The sequence below is a fragment of the Schistocerca gregaria genome, chromosome 1, assembly GCF_023897955.1.
Source record: "Schistocerca gregaria isolate iqSchGreg1 chromosome 1, iqSchGreg1.2, whole genome shotgun sequence".
Taxonomy (NCBI): domain Eukaryota; kingdom Metazoa; phylum Arthropoda; class Insecta; order Orthoptera; family Acrididae; genus Schistocerca; species Schistocerca gregaria.
Genome location: NC_064920.1, coordinates 468,706,697 through 468,732,205, shown reverse-complemented (window position 1 = coordinate 468,732,205; position 25,509 = coordinate 468,706,697). Strand labels below are relative to the sequence as shown.

The 25,509-nt window shown below is 42.3% G+C and overlaps 1 long non-coding RNA gene across 1 annotated transcript in view; it reads right to left on the bottom strand.

Annotated features, from left to right (window-relative positions):
• Positions 1 to 25,509, bottom strand: part of LOC126364803 (uncharacterized) — a 229,906-nt gene that overhangs the window by 6,000 nt on the left and 198,397 nt on the right. The window contains exon 2 of the long non-coding RNA XR_007566252.1: positions 3,299 to 3,436. This is a non-coding gene — a long non-coding RNA (uncharacterized LOC126364803). The remainder of the gene's footprint in view (positions 1 to 3,298; positions 3,437 to 25,509) is intronic.

The following is a 25,509-nucleotide window of genomic DNA, read 5'->3' as shown; positions in this document are numbered from 1 at the left end:
TCTCCATCAAAAGCGGCGAGAATCAACAACACATTCGCTTTTGATGCAGAAGTAATTACAATTACAAAAATATCCGCATTTTAGAAAGAAAATTGAATTGTAAGAATTTGGGAATCATTAGACTGCATATAAAATTGTTATGTGCCAAGAAAAGTGCCTATAGTAATAATAACGGGCAACAAAAGAAATATATGCTTCTCATCCTTAAAGCGGTAAGCTGCAGTTACACAAGTTTACTTATTAGAAAGTGTTTCTTCATGAATAAGTTCCAACTAATGACGCTGAATCAGTGATATTAAGCTGTTTTACATTTATTTCACGGTTATTCATGTCTCTTAATAATTTACTAAAGACTGGCAGGCAAAAATATAACTATTATATTGTTAATTAAGTAGAAAAATAGTTAAAACCAAACATTAATCTTATGGCTGCTTTCTCGCTACTAGGGGCGCTAATGTTGTTGTAACTGTCAAACGGATTACAGTGGTTAAATCTTGTGCAGCGTTTGGTTGTGACGAGGGCTGTGCGAAAGGAAATCATATTTCGTTCCACGGGAAAACACAATTTTCGAAAGTACGTTTCTGAATTTACAGGCTGAAGCTAAGGAGGGGTACTGCTATCAGACAGATGCGAATGGAGTTCTGTTTGTGAGTATACACTTCTCTATAAATATTACGGACTGAATGGTACGGGTCATAGTATAACTATCTTTTGGAAAGAAAAGTTTGTAATCAGGTTTAAAACTCGATGAATGAAGACGATTTTGAGACTTTCCCACTTCCATCAACATGAGAGCGAACTGTTTCTTTACAAATTTGGCACAGTAGCAAAAATAAATGTAATTGTAAACTGAATTTACATTTCAAAAACGAGAGAAATCCTTGACGACGGAACAATATCTTATATGGGAAAAGTGTTTGCAAGAAGTATGCACTGAGACGTTGATGTTCACATGATAGTAGTTGAGCTACGGTTTATACATGGCCAATCACATTAATGTGACCACCCCCTCTATTCAACATCAACCACCCGCAGTCAGCAGGTGGCTGCTCTTGCAGTGGTGGCTAGACAGGGTGTAAATTTTAAGCCGACAAACCAGAATAACTCGAAAAAATAAGCTTCACACGAAAAAATGTGTAGAATCCAAAGTTGATTATTTTCGAGGGGGACATATGCTGGTGCTAAAATTAGCCCGCCACCCCAGTCCCCTGGGAGTGGGGTGTGAGGCAACTTTAAAATTTCAAATGGGAACCCACATTTTTATTGCGTAATCACATTCTACATAAAAAAATACATACATATTGTCTTGAACATTTGTTTCGATTCTTGGTAGTTGGCGCTGTAATTCAAGAAAATCCATTTTCTCATTTTTGCTTGGAAAACGGTTACGGATAAATAAAAAATACTTGTTTACTTAGTAAATTTTGATTCACTAAAGCTAAAACTCTCCCTCTCTCCCCATAGTATGGGATTTGAAAGAGAGGAATTAGAGTTTTACAAATGTTGACCCACATATTAATTTTTTCCACAGATTCGGTCAACATTTGTAAAACTCTAATTCCTCTCTCTCAAACCTCACCGTACGGGGAGAGAGGGAGAGTTTTAGTTTTAACAAATCAAAATTTACGAAATAAATAGGTTTTTTTATTTATCCATAACCATTATACACGCAAAAATTAGAGCATGGATTTTCTTCAGTTTAAACACCAACTACCAAGAATCAAAACAAATGTTTAATACAATATGTACGTAGTTTTTTTATGTAGAATCTGATTCTGCAATAAAAATGTGGGTGCCCATTTGAAATTTTAAAGTTGCCTCCCGCCCCACCCCCAGGAGGCTGGGGTGGCGGGCTGATTTTAGCACCAACAGATGTTCGCCTCTAAAATAATCAACTTTGGATTCTACACATTTTTTGTTTGAAGGTTATTTTTCGAGTTATTCTGATTTGTAAGCTTAAAATTTACACCCTGTATAAAGCATGTTGGAGAGGGGAAGGGGATGGAAACGCGGAGAGGGTGCAGGCGTTGAAGCAATGCGAAATGGGGCGATTTATGAAACGACATGATCAACGGATTTTAGGCCAAGAATGGAAGCATTTTCGAAATGGCGAAGTTTTTAAACTGGTTGCGTTCCGCTGTGGTTAAAGTAAACCCTGCACGTCAAAATGGCTCTATCCGAAATCGACGCCGACACAACTGTGGGGCACGACTTGCCATGAGTGACGGAGGTGTACGATGGCTATGAAGATAGGCAACTGTTGAGCAACTGAGTGCCCAGATGAACAAAGAGACTAACAAGAGAGTCTCCTCAACGACCGTCCAGCGAACACTGCTGCGTATGTTCCTATGCAGCAGGCGCCTGGTTCGTGCATCCAAGCTGACTGCTGTTCTTCCGTGAGGAAGGCTCGAATTTGCACGCCAATGCCGCAGCTTGACGTCCGCCGAGTTGCGACAGGTGGCCTTTTCGGATGAATCACGTTTTATGCTCCATCAGTGTGATGGTCGTTGGCGTGTACGGCGTCATACACCCTGCACAATCGTCGGAAGGGTCGGGGCTGGAGGAGGGTGCGTTTGGGAGGCCCAGTTCACAGCAACAACAACGTATCTATCCTTGGGGACAATGTCCAGGATTTTGACCGGTGGTCACATTAATGTGATTGTACAGTGTAGACAATAGTACGTAAATAGAAAATGAGTGGTTGCTGTATTACTTCGAATAACGCTGATTTTTCTGTTGCTTCTAAGTGATTCATAGTTAATTTGTTCCTACGTGTAATAATAAAATGTGTGTCTTGCGGTTACAGCACGTCATAGGAGGAGTGTTCCGGAAGAGTGCCCGGAAAAATGCCCGTGTTCCGTTTCATGAAGTCAGCTTGCGCACTGCTCACGGCTTTTAGTTTTAAATGATATCTGCATGATCAAATAGCTACCTAAAATTTACAGAAACTACACTCATACATTTCCCTTTTCTTAGTGTGGGGGTATATTTCTATGTCGAAAAACCCGCGCCGGCCGCGGTGGTCTCGCGGTTCTAGGCGTGCAGTCCGGAACCGTGCGACTGCTACGGTCGCAGGTTCGAATCCTGCCTCGGGCATGGATGTGTGTGATGTCCCTAGGTTAGTTAGGTTTAAGTAGTTCTAAGTTCTAGGGGACTAATGACCACAGCAGTTGAGTCCCATAGTGCTCAGAGCCATTTGAACCATTTGAAAAGCCCGCGGATAAAACTGAAGACATTGGCTGTAGAGTGTCATTTTAGTATGATCATCTCCAGCACAGCCCGCAGCGATGCTACTTACGCCTCTTGTAAACGCAGTTGTAGATGATGACGTGGCAGGCGCTGGGGAAGGTCTTGCGGAACTTGTTGCGTGGTCCTGCGGCGCATACTGTCGGCTGGTCTGGAGGACACCTCTTGGGACACGCCTCCACCTCAGTACCTGCAAACAAGCACAGTTAACAGCATGAGCAAGCGACGTACTCGCACTCTGCAGGGCAGAACTTCATGGTGATGCTTCTACTTGGTCAGCCGTCTTGGCTGGACACAAAATTTCATATACCACCATTTTGCGGCAACAGGGAAGGAAAGACCTCAAGAACGGCTGTATGACGGTTATTTTATCCTCCAGTCAACATCATAATCGTTAGAGTCGTAACGAATTGGACTTGGGCGGGAGAGGGAAGGAGCCCTGACCTTGCTGAAGGAAGCAAAAACAAAAATCACAACAGTAAATATGTTATTAATAATATATGCTTGGCGGTTATGCAAGAAAACAGATATATTAAATATATACAAAGTAATCATAAATTTTTAATCGTCGTCTCAAAAAAAAAAAAAAAAAAACTATTCCTCATTAAGTATTTGTGTGGTTGCAAGTTCAAGTCTACAGTTGTGGTACACAATGGAAATCCCCGAACCACAGTGCCGCACCATACCGCTATACGGGACAGAACACAACGGCGTAGTCCATTGAAAAAGTGCAGATGAGTTGCGTGACGTTGTCTTGTCTCCTCTACCGGTATGCTACGGTACTGTGGTACGGACATTTCAATTGTACACCGCAACTGCGGACATGAACCTGCAGCCAAAGATAAAAAATTACAAATAGTACTATGGTGTGGGCACTCACAGCTGAAGTAATCCATATTTGACAAGTAATCCGCTTACAGTTGTAAATGAACCTATATTTATAGGAACACGGCCGGTTTCGTGATATGAAATCACATCACGTGTAAGTCGAACAAGATACAAAATATGCAGTCAACATTATCATACAAAAACTAATAAGCAACACGACACCAATATGGAATACTCACGCGTCGTTCAGTTATTAAATTCGTAGGATGGGAAGAAGGGGCATTCAACCTCCTCTAGAAATGCTGCTACCCTCAACAAGCAGGTCGCCAACCTACAATGAAAAGGGAAGGAAATAAGAGACAGACCAAGTTAGTAGCGTGGATAGCCCGAAGCCCGACGGCTTAAAAACTATAATTATATCGGGAAGCGGCCTCTCCTCCCCCCCCCCCCCCACCTCATGGGGCCACACTGCTAGTCGCCGTACACTCACGTGTTTCATAGCGGGGGGTGCTGAGGCACACTAGCAGTGTGACCGTATCAGGAGGGGGGGGGGGGGAGGAGAATGCCGCTTCCCGACATGATTGCAGTTTTTAAGCCGTCGGGCTATCCACGCTACTAGCTTGGTCTGTCTGTTGCTGTGGTCTTCAGTCCTGAGACTGGTTTGACGCAGCTCTCCATGCTACTCTATCCTGTGCAAGCTTCTTCATCTCCCAGTTCTTACTGAAACCTACATCCTTATGAATCTGCTTAGTGTATTCATCTCTTGGTCTCCCTCTACGATTTTTACCCTCCACGCTGCCCTCCAGTGCTAAATTTGTGACCCCTTGATGCCTCAGAACATAGCCTACCAACCGGTCCCTTCTTCTTGTCAAGTTGTGCCACAAACTGCTCTTCTCCCCTATTCTATTCAATACCTCCTCATTAGTTCTCTGATCTACCTATCTAATCTTCAGCATTCTTCTGTAGCACCATATTTCGAAAGCTCCTATTCTCTTCTTGTCCAAACTATTTATCGTCCATGCTTCACTTCCATACATGGCTACACTCCACACAAATACTTTCAGAAACGACTTCCTGACACTTAAATCTATATTCGATATTAACTCCACACAAATACTTTCAGAAACGACTTCCTGACACTTAAATCTATATTCGATATTAACAAATTTCTCTTCTTCAGAAACACTTTTCTTGCCACTGCCAGTCTACATTTTATATCCTCTCTACTTCGACTATCATCAGTTATTTTGCTCCCCAAATAGCAAAACTCTTTTACTACTTCAAGTGTCTCATTTCCTAATCTAATTCCCTCAGCATCACCCGACTTAATTCGACTACATTCCATGATCCACGTTTTGCTTTTGTTGATGTTCACCTTATATCCTCCTTTCAAGACACTGTCCATTCCGTTCAACTCCTCTTCCAAGTCCTTTGCTGTGTCTGACAGAATTACAATGCCATCGGCGAACCTCAAAGTTTTTATTTCTTCTCCATGGATTTTAATACCTACTCCGAATTTTTCTTTCGTTTCCTTTACTGCTTGCTCAATATACAGATTGAATAACATCGGGGAGAGGCTACAACCCTGTCTCACTCCCTTCCCAGCCACTGCTTCTCTTTCATGCCCCTCGACTCTTATAACTTCCATCTGGTTTCTGTACAAATTGTAAATAGCCTTTCGCTTCCTGTATTTTACCCCTGCCACATTTAGAATTTGAAAGAGAGTATTCCAGTCAACATTGTCAAAAGCTTTCTCTAAGTCTACAAATGCTAGAAACGTAGGTTTGCCTTTTCTTGATCTTTCTTCTAAGATAAGTCGTAAGGTCAGTATTGCCTCACGTGTTCCAACATTACTACGGAATCCCAAGTGATCTTCGCCGAGGTCGACTTCTACCAATTTTTCCATTCGTCTGTAAAGAATTCGCGTTAGTATTTTGCAGCCATGACTTATTAAACTGATAGTTCGGTAATTTTCACATCTGTCCACACCTGCTTTCTTTGGAATTGGAATTATTATATTCTTCTTGAAGTCTGAGGGTATTTCGCCTGTCTCATACATCTTGATCACCAGATGATAGAGTTTTGTCATGACTGGCTCATTTCTATATATGTCTTATTATTTGCAAATAGAGCCACATTAACAGACTATCATTTTACAGAGTGCACTATACACAATAAAAATATCATTCTCTTATATCTAACAACATGGACATGGCAAACATGCTGATGTACTTTTGTTTGAAAAAGTTTTTGTCCCCAGCAGCTCGTTACCACTTAATTAGGAGGTGATCTGTTAGTCATATACTGCTCCTGGGGCCCTAAATGACAAATGTAGATATAAAAAATAAAGAAATAAACTTCTCGTTTACATTATCACCAATGACGAAACATGCCTGATGGCATATACCCAAAAATTAAAAAAAATGCGTGAGTAATACAACGATTCCAAGAAAATAACACTTCTGTTATAGTAGTGTGCAATGTTTGTTCTGTAATTGGTTGAACTGTTCCTTGAAAGTGTGCAAAAATGTCGACGGTAATGTTACATAACGCAGCCAAAAACCGACCACTGTCACACATGCTCTTTTATTCCAGGACAGGCTACGAGAATCTGAGAGCCAGAAGCATTCGAATGTAGCCTGAAGTCCAGCAAACTAAGTTCCTCAATCCCACATGAGGAAGGCTATCGGAATCAGACCTGATGACCATGGAACATGGCAACCACGGTCAACCGATTGCTGCCCAGACGTATAATTGTTAGTACCTAACATGGCGTGACAACACTCGGTAATATTGAAACCACACAAACCTACAGCATGTCTTCAAGGAAGTAGGAGATGACTTGTTTCGCAGACGGCTTTGTACACACACTCGGGAAGTGCAGTTGAGGAGTAAGAGTGACTGGAGACAATTGGTTTCTGACACTGAATCTATCAGTAAACATCTACGGACAACTTCTGAGAGCCTGGCGGTAGGGTTCATACACACAATGCAAAAACAAAACTTGTTGTACGAGACAGACAGTGTTGTCAAGAAGTGTAATTTTTAACTTAGTTTCAAACTTAATCTTGCTACCTGTCCAGCTTATTTTTAGGGTTAGGCAAGTGATCCAAAATATCAGTCTCGGAATAATTCTTTCAGTTTTGGAGCCAAATTTAACTGTGATAAAGTTTTTTTACCTCTCATTATGTGGGACGTTATCACATTATAATACGAAAGAATATTTACAATTATTTTCTCAGAAGACTATATATATATATATATATATATATATATATATATATATATATATATATATATATATATATATATATATATTGAAGCTCTAAATAAGTTCTTAGTTCTATGATGAGCTCACCACCATATAAATGTGCTTGATGGGAGCATATTATTCTTACGACACAAGTTTCACAAAGAGAACTCTTTTAAAAAATCATTTGTTAGTGCAGAACATTATTCCACAAGTGACGTCTGGAAAGATGCAATATGATACGATGTACTCAATATTTTGAGTGGAGAATTTGTAATTACCTTAACCAAACTAGCAGACAACAGGGGCTTAGTTTCATTGTCCGCTTCTGTTTTTAATTTTATGTGTTCACTTTGTGTAAAGTTTGTGTCGGACGCTTGCTTTTGGATGCGCCTTCGTGTCATATCTCTGAGCATCCCTGCTCATGACATTTAAAATTATTCAAATTTAAGACTCGCAACGTGTATGCGGAAAGACTGTCAAGTCCCAGTTGCCAAAAGCAAGCTGTTTTACGTAAGACACGATGCAATGCGCAGATCTTACTATTATTTTTGTATCGTGAAACGCTGATGTAAATAGCTCTCATAGTTATCAGCAAAAACAACGATGATAGCGCAGGCGGAAAAGTACTGGTAAGCCCGACAGGCAGAAGTAAAGGACGCAGTATCAGCCGACGGATATAGAGTCACATGCTTAAAACATAACTAAATTACTCCATTACTGACGAAATCCTTACCTCTTAGAAAACTTAAAAGCGAAAGAAAATAATTCTAGCATAAGCACACATAGCTTAAAGAGTTATACCTACTGATATTATATTATTTTTTACATTAAGTGAGAACAATGTACTTGCTCTTATTTTGTATTTGTATTCTACGTCTCCATTTAAGTCAACACGAATCAGAAATTCGTGACAGTTTAAAACCCCGTTCCAGAACAATACTCGAGCTTAGACGACTACTCTTCCCTGAAGACTGAAACAGTGAAGTAACTAATAAGCAAAGCGAGAAAAAATTAAAGTTACGTATTGTCCCTTTTTTTACAAAAAAATTGTTTAGGTGCGAGTAAGGCTCGCGGACTCGGGATATCGTACAAACGTAATTATGTATACAGACAGTTCATCCATTTTGGAAATCGAGAATGTCGACCAATTTCGCCTGTTATCGACACTGATACTGGCAAGATATTGGTCGCAGGGCTTCCATGACTTTTGAGAATGTTTTAATTTCAATAACACAAACATGACATAAAGTCATGTAGCAGGCGACCATTATTACAATAAAAATCAATAGGTCGCCCGTCTGGCTTACTGAGCCGCAACGGTAAAAGTCAAACATCAGGCAAGGAATGAGTTTATTGCTCATATGACTCATTTCGGAATTTATCCACCGTCACTTGTACATGACCGACTATTCCACGCAGATGTGACGTTTCATACAGTATGTGAAACATCAAACAACCTGAAACGCAATACCTACGTGAAGTAATCGCTCCTGGATGTCTGATGATGGATAAACTGCCAAACACGTTATATGAGCAATTAAGTCATCCTTTGCCTGATGTTTGTCTTTTTTGGGTTTGATGTCGAATTTCATGTTTTTAGACCAAGGGGAAGTAACCTAGTGAGTGAGTTTACAAGTAGAAAAATATGTGACATAAGTGGCCGTATCTTTCGACTGCCTTGACTTAAAAGAGGCTTCAATTTTTTTCACCGCCAATGGACCACGGACTTCGGTATCTAAAGCACATTTCAACTTGATTCGTCTACTCGATCCTGAGAAAAAGGGCTTTTAACACACAAACAGTCGGGCAGACAGACAACTAAAGCGAATCTATAAGGATTGCGTTTTTACCGATTAAGTCACGGATCCCTAAAAATCACGTATAGTTTTAAAGAACAACAGCAGGACACTGATCTCCATTTCGATCTTTTCTGTAACGGCTACCACAACTGTACATTTTACAATAGCAGCTATTACATATCTTTCATGCTTTCTCAACGAAACTGAAGATCACCACATTATCGAATTTAAGTGGGCTGAAACTCTGAAACCTCGATATTAGCAAACAAATATTTGCTTCTGAATCCGTTTCGTCAACAGCCTCAACAAAAGGATTAGATTTCACAAGATGAACTTTTGTGTCTCGTTATTCTGTTGGAAGTGGCACTGCCAGTGAATCTTCATTGGTTGTGTCCAACAAGAATAAAAATTCAGCAGATTTTTAATGGAAGGTCACTGGAAATGAACTTGGTGTACAACGCGCAAGCCTGTGAAGAGCGGAACTATGAAACAGATGTAGCAGCTCTTACTCGTGAGTCACGTATTAGCTCCAACGACATTAGATTTGTCTGTGGAATAAGTCAGGACAATGTTGTTAGCGTTTTGAGCGGAAAGAGATTTCGTCCGTGTTAAGCTAGTTTTGGTAAACTTCGTAAATGAGTAGTAAATGGTACGATTACCGGTAGCATTGGTATCAGTGGTAAGGGAAGAAACATAAACTGGGAGCTGATAACTTCCCCTTTTTTGATTGGTTGGTTATTGTGCTCATAATTAGAGTCGCGCATCATTCTGTATTAATACATTGTCTATTTTATAGCCTTACAGAATATAAATTGCATGTTGTAACTAACAAAAATTAGTTGCTCACATAACTTCCGCGCTTTCACGTAATCAAAGCAGTTACTTTTGATGAATGTACAGTTAACATGTACAAACATGAGAAAGTTATACCTATAAATAATTATTGTTATTTTGTACTCAATAGAGCATTCTTCATCATGGCCAAAGCCAAGAGTTTTCTGTTATTATTGATGAAAGTAAAAGTTGTTTACGAGTAACGGAAACATGTTCGTATGGCCGTTCGGTGGCCGTGCGGTTCTAGGCGCTGCACTCCGGAACCTTGAGACTGCTACGGTCGCAGGTTCGAATCCTGCCTCGGGCATGGATGTGTATGATGTGCTTAGGTTAGTTAGGTTTAAGTAGTTCTAAGTTCTAGGGGACTGATGACCAAAGATGTTAAGTCCCATAGTGCTCAGAGCCATTTGAACCATTATCAGAACAAGTACGTTTCCTCCTTCACATGTTGGATATTTTTTGTTTTGCAGTTTTTTACTTTACCTTTTTGTTGCCTTTTCTAGCGCTATACGCTAAATCTGTATTGTTTTCTTTATTTTTACTGCAACACCCTGTGCTTCAAGTTACAAATAAAATATTTTCGAATAAAACCCGAATTAAACATTGACAGTTCCAGTTTTGCTGTAAAAGCTGTTTATTTTTAAATAACATACAGGGGTATAGCTATGAAGAACAAAAATGTTTCTTACTTTACGTGGCCCTTTATATATCCTTACTCAGTTTCTACACTGTTCACCTGCTCCGTTTTTTAGGGGAACCTAGTGAGACACTGATCGCATAGTAAGGAAAGCGATCGTTATGAGGCAACGGCCGACAGGTATGCAACGCAACTAACGAACAGGTAATGTGGGTACGGTCGCAGGTTCGAATCCTGTCTCGGGAATGGATGTGTGTGATGTCCTTAGGTTAGTTAGGTTTAAGTAATCATCTTGGTATTGAAGCTCTTTTTTTCTCCGTGTTTGCTTTAACAATATATATGTTTTTGGTTAGGGTCCGCCTTTAGCAAAACACAGTTTTGTTTTTTAACCCAAACATGTTTCACTGCAGTTACAGCATCCTCAGTGGGCTTTTATTTTCCATCTGTTAACGATAAAGAACGTTCTTTGTTGTTTTGTATACATGTTGCTATTAGTTTAAAAAAATGTAATTATAGATATTTGAAGAAACACTTAAATTATGAAAATACATACCTTTTTACCACATGGTGTGGTTTTTCTGACGTCTTGTGTTTCTACAGTGACCGACAGTTTGTCATCTGCAACCACTTATACCTTAAAGTAGATAAATCGTTTAAGCCAAAATTACGATGTGTGTCTATTTACATGGTGTTTCCATGTAAATAGACACTCACACACACACACACACACACACACACACACACACACACACACACACACACAGAATTAAACAATTTATGGCATAATAATAACATAGTTCTTCAAATCGTAATTTTGGCTTAAACAATTTATCTATTTTAAGGTATAAGTGGTTGCAGATGACAAACTGTCGGTCACTGTAGAAACACAAGACGTCAGAAAAACCACACCATGTGGTAAAAAGGTATGGATTTTCATAATTTAAGTGTTTCTTCAAATATCTAATAATAACATTTTTTTAAAACTAATAGCAACATGTATACAAAACAACAAAGAACGTTCTTTATCTTTAACAGATGGAAAATAAAAGCCCACTGAGGATGCTGCAACTGCAGTGAAACATGTTTGGGTTAAAAAACAAAACTGTGTTTTGCTAAAGGCGGACCCTAGCCAAAAACATATATATAGGTTTAAGTAGTTCTAAGTTCTAGGGGACTAATGACTACAGCAGTTGAGTCCCATAGTGCTCAGAGCCACTTGAACCATTTGAATGTGGCTACGACTTTAACTGACCAAAGCCACTAGGAAAACGGCAGTAGTCTATGCTTACCTTCGGTGCCTACAGTAGTTTTACAGCCCCACTACCAACAGATTGACCAATGGGATTGCTGAAGATACATGGAACTCTGCGCTCCGTTCTGATTTCACATCAGAACAAGTGCCGGCCGCGGTGGCCGTGCGGTTCTAGGCGCTGCAGTCCGGAACCTTGGAACTGCTACGGTCGCAGGTTCGAATCCTGCCTCGGGCATGGATGTGTGTGATGTGCTTAGGTTAGTTAGGTTTAAGTAGATCTAAGTTCTAGGGGACTGATGACCAAAGACGTTAAGTCCCATAGTGCTCAGAGCCATTTGAACCATTTTCAGAACAAGTACGTTTCCTCCTTCACAAGCCCAACCAATTTCCGACTTTCACCTCTCTTTAACGGGTTTGGCAGAAACAAGACAAGAATCGTTACTGCAGTTCAGCGAGGAATCATCTTTAGACTCCCCCTCCTTTGCCTCCCAGTTCTATCGATCCAATTGCACGTAGCCAACTACGATGAGTACCAGTTTTAAATTACACTCTCTCTGCTATTCCGCATTCGTACTTAGCTGCGTCAGTTTGGAGTCGGACGCGACAATTCCTAATGATAACGAGAACTTCCGCGTAAGGCAGCCAGCGGCTTCGTACTCAAAACAGATAAGCTCAAAACAGATAAATTTTAAGTTCAAAATATCTTAATTTCTTCGAAAGTACACTCCTGGAAATGGAAAAAAGAACACATTGACACCGGTGTGTCAGGCCCACCATACTTGCTCCGGACACTGCGAGAGGGCTGTACAAGCAATGATCACACGCACGGCACAGCGGACACACCAGGAACCGCGGTGTTGGCCGTCGAATGGCGCTAGCTGCGCAGCATTTGTGCACCGCCGCCGTCAGTGTCAGCCAGTTTGCCGTGACATACGGAGCTCCATCGCAGTCTTTAACACTGGTAGCATGCCGCGACAGCGTGGACGTGAACCGTATGTGCAGTTGACGGACTTTGAGCGAGGGCGTACAGTGGGCATGCGGGAGGCCGGGTGGACGTACCGCCGAATTGCTCAACACGTGGGGCGTGAGGTCTCCACAGTACATCGATGTTGTCGCCAGTGGTCGGCGGAAGGTGCACATGCCCGTCGACCTGGGACCGGACCGCAGCGACGCACGGATGCACGCCAAGACCGTAGGATCCTACGCAGTGCCGTAGGGGACCGCACCGCCACTTCCTAGCAAATTAGGGACACTGTTGCTCCTGGGGTATCGGCGAGGACCATTCGCAACCGTCTCCATGAAGCTGGGCTACGGTCCCGCACACCGTTAGGCCGTCTTCCGCTCACGCCCCAACATCGTGCAGCCCGCCTCCAGTGGTGTCGCGACAGGCGTGAATGGAGGGACGAATGGAGACGTGTCGTCTTCAGCGATGAGAGTCGCTTCTGCCTTGGTGCCAATTATGGTCGTATGCGTGTTTGGCGCCGTGCAGGTGAGCGCCACAATCAGGACTGCATACGACCGAGGCACACAGGGCCAACACCAGGCATCATGGTGTGGGGAGCGATCTCCTACACTGGCCGTACACCTCTGGTGATCGTCGGGGGGACACTGAATAGTGCACGGTACATCCAAACCGTCATCGAACCCATCGTTCTACCATTCCTAGACCGGCAAGGGAACTTGCTGTTCCAACAGGACAATGCACGTCCGCATGTATCCCGTGCCACCCAACGTGCTCTAGAAGGTGTAAGTCAACTACCCTGGCCAGCAAGATCTCCGGATCTGTCCCCCATTGAGCATGTTTGGGACTGGATGAAGCGTCGTCTCACGCGGTCTGCACGTCCAGTACGAACGCTGGTCCAACTGAGGCGCCAGGTGGAAATGGCATGGCAAGACGTTCTACAGGACTACATCCAGCATGTCTACGATCGTCCCCATGGGAGAATAGCAGCCTGCATTGCTGTGAAAGGTGGATATACACTGTACTAGTGCCGACATTGTGCATGCTCTGTTGCCTATGTCTATGTGGCTGTGGTTCTGTCAGTGTGATCGTGTGATGTATCTGACCCCAGGAATGTGTCAATAAAGTTTCCCCTTCCTGGGACAATGAATTCACGGTGTTCTTATTTCAATTTCCAGGAGTGTATTTATGGGGTTTGGAAGAGGGAAACGCGGTTCTATTTTTCACTTCGGGATCTAAAAAACTAGAAGCAGAATTTACTATAGTTCCATTTGTAACAGCTAAAGTGATATTTTTATCTCTGTACTTCGTATTCATATACACGATATTGCAGTAGCTGTGTTGTTAATAAGAACGATCAAATGTTCCTTTGGATATGCATGCATGTCCTAAGGAACAGTGCATCGTTCTTCTTAACAACAAAGGCACTGCAATGTCGTATTTATCTGCCAATAATGGGCAGCGATTTTCAAATCAAATGTCCTCTTCTGTACGGGAATTACATAACGCGTGAACAAGTACAAGTTGTGACGCAGGAACGACGACATATGGAAATTTGGGTGTGCCTGCGAGACGTGCACGAACAGTCAAAGCTGTTAAGGCGGCAGCACTCGTAACGAGGGAACTCCGGGTTCGAGTCCCGGTCCCATACAAATTTTCATTGTCGTCATTCCCTTACATATCTACATCTACTTCTACATCTACATCCATACTCCGCAGGCCACCTGACGGTGTGTGGCGGAGGGTACCCTGAGTACCTCTATCGGTTCTCCCTTCTATTCCAGTCTCGTATTGTACGTGGAAAGAAGGATTGTCGGTATGCTTCTGTGTGGGCTCTAATCTCTCTGATTTTATCCTCATGGTCTCTTCGCGAGATATACGTAGGAGGGAGCAATATACTGCTTGACTCTTCGGTGAAGGTATGTTCTCGAAACTTTAACAAAAGCCCGTACCGAGCTACTGAGCGTCTCTCCTGCAGAGTCTTCCACTGGAGTTTATCTATCATCTCCGTAACGCTTTCGCAGTTACTAAATGATCCTGTAACGAAGCGCGCTGCTCTCCGTTGGATCTTCTCTATCTCTTCTATCAACCCTACCTGGTGCGGATCCCACACTGCTGAGCAGTATTCAAGCATTGGGCGAACAAGCGTAGTCTAACCTACTTCCTTTGTTGTCGGATTGCATTTCCTTAGGATTCTTCCAATGAATCTCAGTCTGGCATCTGATTTACCGACGATCAACTTTATATGATCATTCCATTTTAAATCACTCCTAATGAGTACTCCCAGATAATTTATGGAATTAACTGCTTCCAGTTGCTGACCTGCTATTTTGTAGCTAAATGATAAGGGACCTATCTTTCTATGTATTCGCATCACATTACACTTGTCTACATTGAGATTCAATTGCCATTCCGTGCACCATGCGTCAATTCGCTGCAGATCCTCCTGCATTTCAGTACAATTTTCCATTGTTGCAACCTCTCGATACACCACAGCATCATCTGCAAAAAGCCTCAGTGAACTTCCGATGTCATCCACCAGGTCATTTATGTATATTGTGAATAGCAACGGTCCTATGACACTCCCCTGCGGCACACCTGAAATCACTCTTACTTCGGAAGACTTCTCTCCATTGAGAATGACATGCTGCGTTCTGTTATCTAGGAACTCCTCAATCCAATCACACAATTGATCTGATAGTCCGTATGCTCTTGCTGATTCTTGTTTCTACTCGCAACAGTGAATACATTTCATGTATCGTATGGATATGGCTAGAAACTATTGGTCGTTTATTAACGACTTCCGTACAACTCATGAGGAAGAAAACAAATTAAGGTATGGAAAGCGAATTAAGGCAAATCAAATTATTGCGGAATTTAAGGCGTTTCCGGGTCGACTCTACCGCTGTGTTTGTCTCCGGCAGGGAACTAGTAAAGGAAAACTGAAACCTTACAAAGTAAGTGAAGTGCATCAAGTGACCAGTTCCGAAACTGTTGCTAGACGTCAGTACTGCAACTGACTATTAAAGTCCGTGCATGAAGGAGAGGTGGGTCGTTGATTACCTTTTCCTTCTATAAAGAATAGCTACGTTTATCGGGGCACGCTAACTCTCAGAAATATGGACACTGGTGTTTTCAAAAACATCGTTAGTTACATTATAATTTACAAAACTTGGTCGTAGTTGCTTTGTGAATTCACATGTCCCAATGAATGAAGACACCTCCTCTGTGACTGTTTTAGGAATACACAGAAAAACTAGTCCGTGGAGACTGGATGGGATGTCGAACTTCGTTCCTCCTATTTCCCAATGCAGCGTCTTCAACACTTTGTCTACTAATTTGGAAATTCTACGAGCGCAGCATTGGCTTTTTCTTTATGATTACAATTCCCACCATGAAATGACCCTTTCCCAGATACGGTGGCTTGCGCGCCTCAGCGAGGCAGAAAGCCGCACAGTGGGTGCACCACAACGGAGGGGTACCTGTCGAGAGGCAATATAAGCAAATGTGTCTCGAACGTGGGTAAAAGCCTTTTCAGTAGCCGCCGGGCCAACAGTCCGGATGAATGGCTAATCTGGCACTCTAACAGCAGCAAACATGTCCTAGCTGATGATGTGTACTTTCCCCGAGGGCATGCAGCTATAATGTATGGTTAAATGACGATGGCAGCCTCTTTGGTAAAATATTCCGGATATAAAATATTCCCCCACTAGCATCTCCGAGTGGGGACTTCTCAGGAGAATGTCGTAATTATGAAAAACAAATCTAGCTTTACAGGTTTGAGCATGGAATGCCGGATCCGTTAATCGGATAGGTAGATTGGTGAATTTAAAGAGGGGAGTGGATAGGTTGAAGTTACAGTGTGAATCAGTAAAGTCCGCTCCCAGAATGAACAGGACTTCGTTTCAGGTGAGTAGAGGGTTATGTATACAAAATCAAATAGGATTAATGCAGGAGTAGTTCTAAGGGTAAGCTACTGCGAACAGCGTTGTGAATGCATTACGGCAGCAAAGGTAGACACAAAAGACAACACACATCATAGCAGTACAAGTGTCTATGTCAGCTAGCTCTGCAGATGAAGAGATTTAAAGAATGTTTGATCAGGTAAAAGAAATTATTCAGACAGTTGCGGGAAACGAAAATTTAATCCTTATGAGGGGATCGAATTCGACGGTAGAAAAAGGAAGAGAAGGAAAAATAGTAGGAGACTATGGACTAGGCGTAAGGGATGAAAATGGAAGCCACCCTGCGGTAATTTGCACAAAGAATAATTAAGTCATACCGAAAACTTGTTTCAAGAACCATGATAGAAGTTTGTATACGTGGAAGGGGTTTGGAGACACTGGAAGGTTTCAGAATGCGGAACCAAATTTTAAACTGTAAAAGAAAGATGTCCAGGGGTAGACATGAGCTCTGACTACTATCTATTTGTTACGAGCTGTAGACAAAACTGAAGAAATAGCAAAAAGGTAGGGCAATTGTGAAGATGGGACCTGGATAAGTTGAAGGAATCAGGAGTTGTGGAAAGTTTCAGACGCAGCATTGAGTAACTGTTGGGGGGAAGGGAATACAGCAGAAGACGAAAGGGGTAGCTTTGAGAGCTCAAATGAAATGAACTGTAGTGTTGCTAGAGCCTGCCGTCGGGTAGACCGGTAGCCTGCTGAAAGTCTTTGGAGGTGACGCCACTTCGACGACTTGGGAGTCAATGGAGATGAGATAATGATGATGATGTTAAAGACAACACAACACCCAGTCCCTGACTGAGCGGAGAGAATCTCCGACCCAGCCGGGAATCGTTCCCTGGCCGCTTAGCATGGATTCTGTTTCGCTGACCACTTTTTTAAAAATTTCATTTTGTTCGTTTTCGTTCGATGCATCTGCTGGGGGCGGACGTCGTAAGACACCCGTTTAAGTTAGTCGTTGATCCATTAACTAAGTTTTTTTTTTTTTTATTAGAGAGGGCAGCTAACACTCTGACCGAACACACTGAGCTACCGTGCCGGCTCCACTCAGCTGTCGGGGCGGACACTTTGAGAGCTGAAAAGTAAAGACAGCAGAAGATCAAATAAACAGAAAGACAAGGCCCAGTAGGAAACCTTGCGCGTCACAGGGGATATTGAATCCGACTGATGAAAGGAAAAAATAAAAAAAAATATCGCAAATGAAGCAAGCAAAAGGTAAAACAAACGACTAAAAAATGCCCCGAAACGCATTGTCTGACGGCAGTTCTCCATGCGCAGCCCGCTGCTAGCATCGCAGGCCGCTTTCGCGAGCGCTTGCTTCAACCCACGGCGATTGGTCACCCGGAACACAGAGCGACTGGCCGCCCAGAATGTACAGCGACCACGACCGCCCTCTCCATTAACTATGGAGACTTATTTAACGCTGCCACCGACGTCTACATGCCAGTTCTCATAGCGCTATATTCTACTGCGCAACTCGGAAGTCCTACGCTGCGGATGACCTTTTCGTCTCTTGGATTGATGTACCTGCTGTTCGATGTTGATTTGGTTGTGCTCTGAACTTAGAATCTGCTTGCGATACTGAAACTTGGATTTCAAACGTACACTAGGCTTAGCATGTAAACGGACTTGGGATTTCCGCCGGAATTCCACATTCCACTTGTACTCCCTGGATATTGGTAACACCACTACCAACTTATTTTAATAAAGTGGTCTCCTATCACTCGGCGCTTGGTGACGGCATTATTTGTATCAGTGCTGTGTTAATACACTGTAGAACTGTGATTAATTTATTGTTATTCCTGCGTACAACAGACCGACTAAAAGTGCAAAAAATGGTTAACCAGGAATGGCTAGCGGACAAATACAAGTCTATAGAAGCATATATAACTAGGGGATACCACTTACAGAAGAATTAAAGAGGCGTTTAGAAAAAATAGATACAACTGTATGAATATCAAGCTCTCAGATGGAGAACCAGTATTACACAAAAAGTGGAAAGGTGGAAGGAATATATGGAGGGACTATACAAGGGACATGAACCCTAAGGCAATATTAAAAAAAAAAGTGAAGAGGATTTAGATGAAGATAAGATGGGAGATATGGTACTGCGAGAAGATTTCGACAGAACGATAAAGGATCTAAGTGGAAACAAGGCCCCTCTTTCAGTCTTCAACAATGATGTAATAATTCCAATTCCAAAGAAAGCAAGAGCTGCCGGCTGTGAATATTAACGAACCATCATTTTAATAAATAATGGCTGCAAAATACTGATACGACTCCCAGATGGGACTCCCGGCCAATAATGCCACAAGCGCATATCATTTCATTTACTGATACGAGAGGAATGGAAAAACTGATAGAAACCGACCTAGGATAAGATCAATTTGGATTCCGCAGTGGCAATACTGAGCAACTACTTGCCTTGGCTTAGAAGATCTGCTAAAACTCGGTAACCTAAGTTTATATCACTTGTACACTTAGACTTGATGATGTTGAATGAAACGCACTCTTTGAAATTCTGAAGGTAGCAAGAGTAAAATATAGGGAGCGAAAGTTTTTGTTATACTTGTACAGAAACAAGCCGGCAGAGTAATAGGGCATGAAGGGTGGCAGTGCTTGAGAAGGGACTGAGGCACAGTTGTAGCCTATCCCCAATGTTATTCAATCTGTACACTGAGCAGGCAGTAAACGAAACCAAAGAAAAATTTGGAGTAGGAATTAAATTTCGGGGAGAAGAAATAAAAGGTTTGATGTTTGCCGGTGACACTGTAATTCTGCCAGAGACAGCAAAAGACTTGGAAGAGCTGTTGAACGAAATGGGCACTGTCTTGAAACGAGGGTATAAGATGAACCGCAACAGAAGCTAAACAGGGGTCAGGGAATCTAATCGAATTAAATCAGGTGATGCTGAGGGAAACGGATTAGGAAATAAGTCACGAAGGATAGCAATGTGTTTTGCTAGTTGGGCAACAAAGTAATTGACAGCGACCGAAATAGAGAAGATATAAAACGAAGATCGGCATTGGCAAAAAAGCGTTTTCGAAGAAGAGAAGTTTGTTAACATCGAATACAAATTTAAGTGCTAGGAAGCCTTTCATGAAAGATTTTGTCTGGAGTGTAACCCTGTATGGAAATGCAACGTGGATGACAAGCAGTTCAGACAAGAAGCTTTTGAAATGTGGCGCACAGAAGAATGCTGAAGATTAGATGGGTACATCCCGTAACTAATCAGGAAATACTGAAGACAATTGTCGAGAAAAGAAATTTGTGGCATAACACGACTAAAAGTAGGGATCGATTGATAAAACACACTCTGAGACATCAGGGTATGATAAATTAAGTATTGGAGGGGAATCCGACGGGTAGAAAATTGTAGGGGGAGATCAAGGGAAGAATACAATTAGCAGAAAGCAATGGATGTAGGTTGCATTATTTATTCGGAGATCAAGAGGCTTGCACAGGGTAGAGCAGAGTGGAGTGCTGCGTGAACCAGTCTTCAGACTTAAGACCACAACAACTCAATCACAATTTTAGTTTTAGTACCATCGAAGCGAGTATACTGGTATACAGTTCCTGAATATAGCACTGTTAATCAATATCTTGATTACCTTCTAAACCTGTACGCAGTATACTATGAAATTAGGACAAAAGGCATTCTTCATCATGATTTCTCTATCCATTGTTTTTATTTACATATGCAGTCGTGTCAGTTCTGCTCATAGCACGGTCTCATTGCCAGCACTGGCGCTTTTTTACTAAGTCTTTTCGTTGTAAGCGGGGTTAATCCTGTTCTGCCGGCCGATGTGGCCGAGCGGTTCTAGGCGCATCAGTCTGGAACCGCGCGACCGCTACGGTCGCAGCTTCGAATCCTGCCTCTGGCATGGATGTGTGTGGTGTCCTTAGGTTAGTTAGGTTTAAGTAGTTCTAAGTTCTAGGGACTGATGACCTCAGATGTTAAGTACCATAGTGCTCAGAGCCATTTGAACCTTTTGAATTCTGTTCTCTGCCTCTTTCCATCGTGAATAATTTTCTCTTTTCTCCTTACACGCTATGCCCATCGTTCACTATAGCCATTAATATACTAATAGGTCCTAATCTTTATCATATTTTCGAATGTTGGTTTCTGCCATTCCATATTTTGCCACATTGACAATTCCTAGGTTTCTTAATACATATCCATCTGTCCGTCCCCTATTCTCGATAGATTGTTATCAAAGAAGTATTTCCTCGTTTATTCAAAGAGCTGTCAATCGCATTACATGCACTCTGCCGCGTCCCACCAGCTTTCTACGAAGGTGTGGTCTGGATGAAGCAGCCAGTATGATTACGATCCTGTGGGATGAGATCTGCTAATTTCCCCTTCACGGAGTGAGAGGGAGAAAGTTTCCTAGAATATTTAGCAGAGATTATGTTAGAACGGAGAGGAAAAGTCTGTACGAAGTGAATAAGGGTGCAAATAGTTTCAAAAAGTTTAAGAACACTTTATTTTTCTCAATAATTTGCCTAAATTATTCTTCGAATTGCTTTTTCAAACAGTGATTACTCTCTACCACTCTAGCAACCTCAGTTCCTGAGTACCAACTTCCACTATCAGAGGCGAGGCGTCATCAAATACCTGAAAAATGGTGTGTGTGTGTGTGTGTGTGTGTGTGTGTGTGTGTGTGTGTGTGTGTGTTTCCAACGTCTCCTTCTAAACCAATAGATCAATTAAAACATAACTGTACAAACTAGAAAGGGTAGTGAAATGAAAATGAAACAGTTGGAAAAAAGTAAGTAAATTGCTTATTATTTCAAAAATAACCTCCGTAGCTGTTAATACATTTATCCCAATGTGAAGGTATATGGTCAGCGTCTTCGTGGAAAAATTTTTGTATTTGCCTACTGAACCGTGATTGTATCCAGGGGTGCAGCTCTTCTTCTGAAGCAAATCGACAGCCACATATATCATTCTTCAGGGCTTCAAAAAAAGTGGAAATCGTATGGGCAAAGATCAGAACTGTATGATGGATGTCCAAACGCTTCCCAGCGAAACATGTGCGCCTTATTCGAAACAACCTTCACAACAAGTGGGCCCAAAGAGGTTCATGTCTGAGTACAATCATGGTTATGTTCACAACCGCAAACATATTTGCATGAAGACATTGACTGTCTTGTCTCACAGTGGGATAAATTTATTAACAATTATGACGATTACTTTTGAAATAATATACAAATTGGCTGTCGATATACTTGCCGACTCGGCAAGACTCAGCGGAGCAGCGCCTCTGAGGAAGTCCAGCGCAGTCCTGGACGAAACGTAAGGAGCAGAAAAGTTCTTGGACCACGACCTCACATCCCGGAAAGTATATCAACAGCCATCTCACCCGGCCGTGAAAGCCTTCATCCTACAATATACAAATTATTTACATTTTTTCTAATCTGTCTCTTTTTCATTAGACCGCTCTTTACATTTATTGTTTGGGAAGAGATACCGTGGGGGCACGAAGAACCTAGCTTCCCATCCGCTTAGTGTGGATGGACACAGATGAGAAGAGAGATGGAGGAGAAAAACGTGGGTAGGGAGGGGATGGAGCAGGAGATGAACGGAGAAAGGAGGGGGAGGAATGGACAGACGGAGAGGGCGGATGAGATGGACAGTGAGAAAGTCGGGAGCATCAGATGGACAAAGAGAAAGGGGGGAAGAGGAGGTGGACAGAGACTGGGCGAAGGAGGAGATGGACCGAAGGAGGGGGAGGGGCAGTTGTACAGCCAGAGAGGGGGGACGAGGAGATGGACAAACAGAGAAACAGGAGACTAGCATTCAAATGCCTGAATAAGTGCAATGGATATTCAGTTGTAATTGTCATTGTTTTGGCCTTGGATCTTTATCTGAATGCGTACTTGGACAACTTCTTCACTATGCGAAATCTAAAGTTTAAATTCTAATAGTTTATATGGATTTCAAAGAATAATTATGCCTTTCGATTCCCGATACACTGATTGCTAATCATCGTTCCGTTCTCGCAGTTCCTTACTATCACACAAATATACTCCAACTACGGATAATAACGAAGAAATGTTGATACATGAATTGAAATATATTCTGAAATTTTTCCAATACACTTAATGCGCCTTGTAAATTTCTGTCTATCCATTAGGAACGCAACTAATTCAGTTAGCATTTACAATTAGTTCATTTGATAGTCTCCTCCGGCGCAACACAGTCAGCAAAATTACACAAACCAACGACTGACGATTTATATTCTTTCTGTTCTTGAATAGCGACAATGGCGTCCTGACGCCCCTTCCGATGGGTCCATGGTCGCCTTCCTGTCTGCACGCGGGCCTACATGGCCCGGTAATTCTATCCCAAGCGCTTCAAACTACTTCTTAGCAGCGAATTACTCTTTCGAGAACAGATTTTCGAAGAGATTACTACACAATTTATTCCCCACTTGTGACTTAGATCTTGGCGCTCAGCAACAATTTTCTTTACGTATCCCTAGCATTATTACTAATTAGAGGAGGTGAAAGAGACCTACGAACGGTCGACATAGCCACATTGTTACTGTATGCCTAATTCAGATGTCCATGAGTGCAGAGAATTAATGGTAAATTGAAGCGTAATATTATTAAGTATTCGTACATAACATTCAAATTAGCTAATATTAATTAATGACATCTAGAAGTCTTTTTAACGAAAGAAAGAGTGTTGAGTGTGCTGGATAGGCTACAGACGGTGATTTAGCTGTGCAGAAAAACATAACAACTCGAAGAATGCATCCAAACCGGTTACAACTGCGGCATCTAACGCGCAGGTAAACGCTCTACGTGACCTGAACCCTAAGGACGATCTAGGTGATTCGTAATGCCGCATGCAGTACACTGAGAGGCAAGAAAACATATACCTAGACTGTTTCCAGTGCAGGAAGCCTTCCGCAAAGGAGAGACTTGCAACATTCATAAAGTCTAGAAACATGCTCATTTTTCTCCCTGAACGTGTCGACATTATTCGATGATAATTGTAGAATGATGGAGACAGCGAACGTTCTGTACGTCACATAAACTGCGGAAGATGTACTGTCGTGTGCGATACGTTACGGGGAAACCACACTGTATTGTTTCAGTAACCGTAAAAGCAATTTACTGACAGCTGCGCGAAAGGCGCTGCATGCTTGGAGTTGTTCTGTCGGAGGGCGTTTTCCCTGACTCTGTCTCTCGCAGCTACAGGACGCAGAGAGTAGCAGCAGTTAGCAAGAGACTCATTAGAATACGGACCAGCAGCTCTAATTTCACACGAAAAAATGAACAGTTTAAGGCAAAAAACATCGTATTCTTGATGAAATGGGTCCAAAGACCGGTAGCTCATCCTGATCTTGATTTTCCGCGGTTTCCCTATAACCGTTCAGGCAAATGCCAGGATGATGTCTTCAACAAAGTCGTGGCTAATTCTCTCCCTCTATCCAGCACAACTTAGTTTCCCGTGCCTGATTATGTAGCTATCCTTCTGTCAGTATCCAAATTCCTCGTCAATTGGTCTGCTGGCGAAGGTTTTTCAGTTATTTGGCCTCTACCTTACCTGTCACGATTAAGGAGGCTCTGATAATATTGGAAAGGCGCTGTGTTCGTTTTGATATGTGCAATATTCGGTGCTGAAAAATTGAGGGACTTAACGTAAGTTATATTACGCTTAGATCCGACGTCCTGTCTATTATCAGGATTTCATCACGTATAGATTGTTAAACTTAAAAATATGTTTTTCGTTGACTTCAGATTCATCTTTTTTTCCAGATTTTTACATCTTCTTTTCCTATAAAGCCAACGGCCTTGCCGCAGTGGTGGTTCCGGTTGCCTTTAGATCGCCGAAGTTAAGCGCTGTCGCGCTTGGCTACCACATATATGGGCGACTATACGCGTCTGCCTTGCTGTGTGCACTCTGACCTTGTGAGGCCGCGTGAAGATCTTGATCAGGAAGTGGCTGCTCCGGTCACGGAAGCTCACACCTGCCGGGAGAGCAGTGTGCTGACTACACGCTACCCGTATCCGCATCCAGTGATGCCTAATGGCTCACGATGACACGGCGATCGGTCGGTACCGCTGCGCCTTCCGAGGCCTGTTTGGACGGAGTTTTTCTTTGAAACTACCTATGACATAATATGGACTCATGGCTAGGTCTCAAGAAGAGGGAGAGCGCAAAGCGATAGGCAGTAACCAAGGCTCAATAACTCCTTTAAAAAGTTAGTACTGCTTCTCTCGTAACCTTTGCGATAGGGCGATTTTATACAACTGCGAGGACAGAGATACACGATGGAATTGTATTCTCAAGGTCGAAACTATTATCTTAGCTAGTTTTTGGCAAAACACGACTGTCTTGCTATGAGTGGCTGTAAACCTGCATATCTCTTAACTATTTTTTTTTTTTTTTGTGGGGTTGGTTGCACTCTTCCTGTCACAAAAGAGTTTCTTGTAGATTTTAAGGACCCAGTCTGTACATGGTATCTTTATGTCCATATGTCTTCTGTCGGTAGTAAAAGTTTATACTCTACTACATTCGCAGATAATACAGATAAAGAAAGAAAAGGGTGGTGAGATAAAAAAAAATATAAGACTCGTTAAGGGAGACGAAAATTTTTTTAGGCGACTGCATTTCGATAGCTGTCGAAGTAAGAGAGAGAAGGAGAAGATAGTAGTAGAACTTCGAGTACGGGAAAGGCATGAAAGGGGAAGCGACCTGGTAAAATTTTTCAGAGAGCAC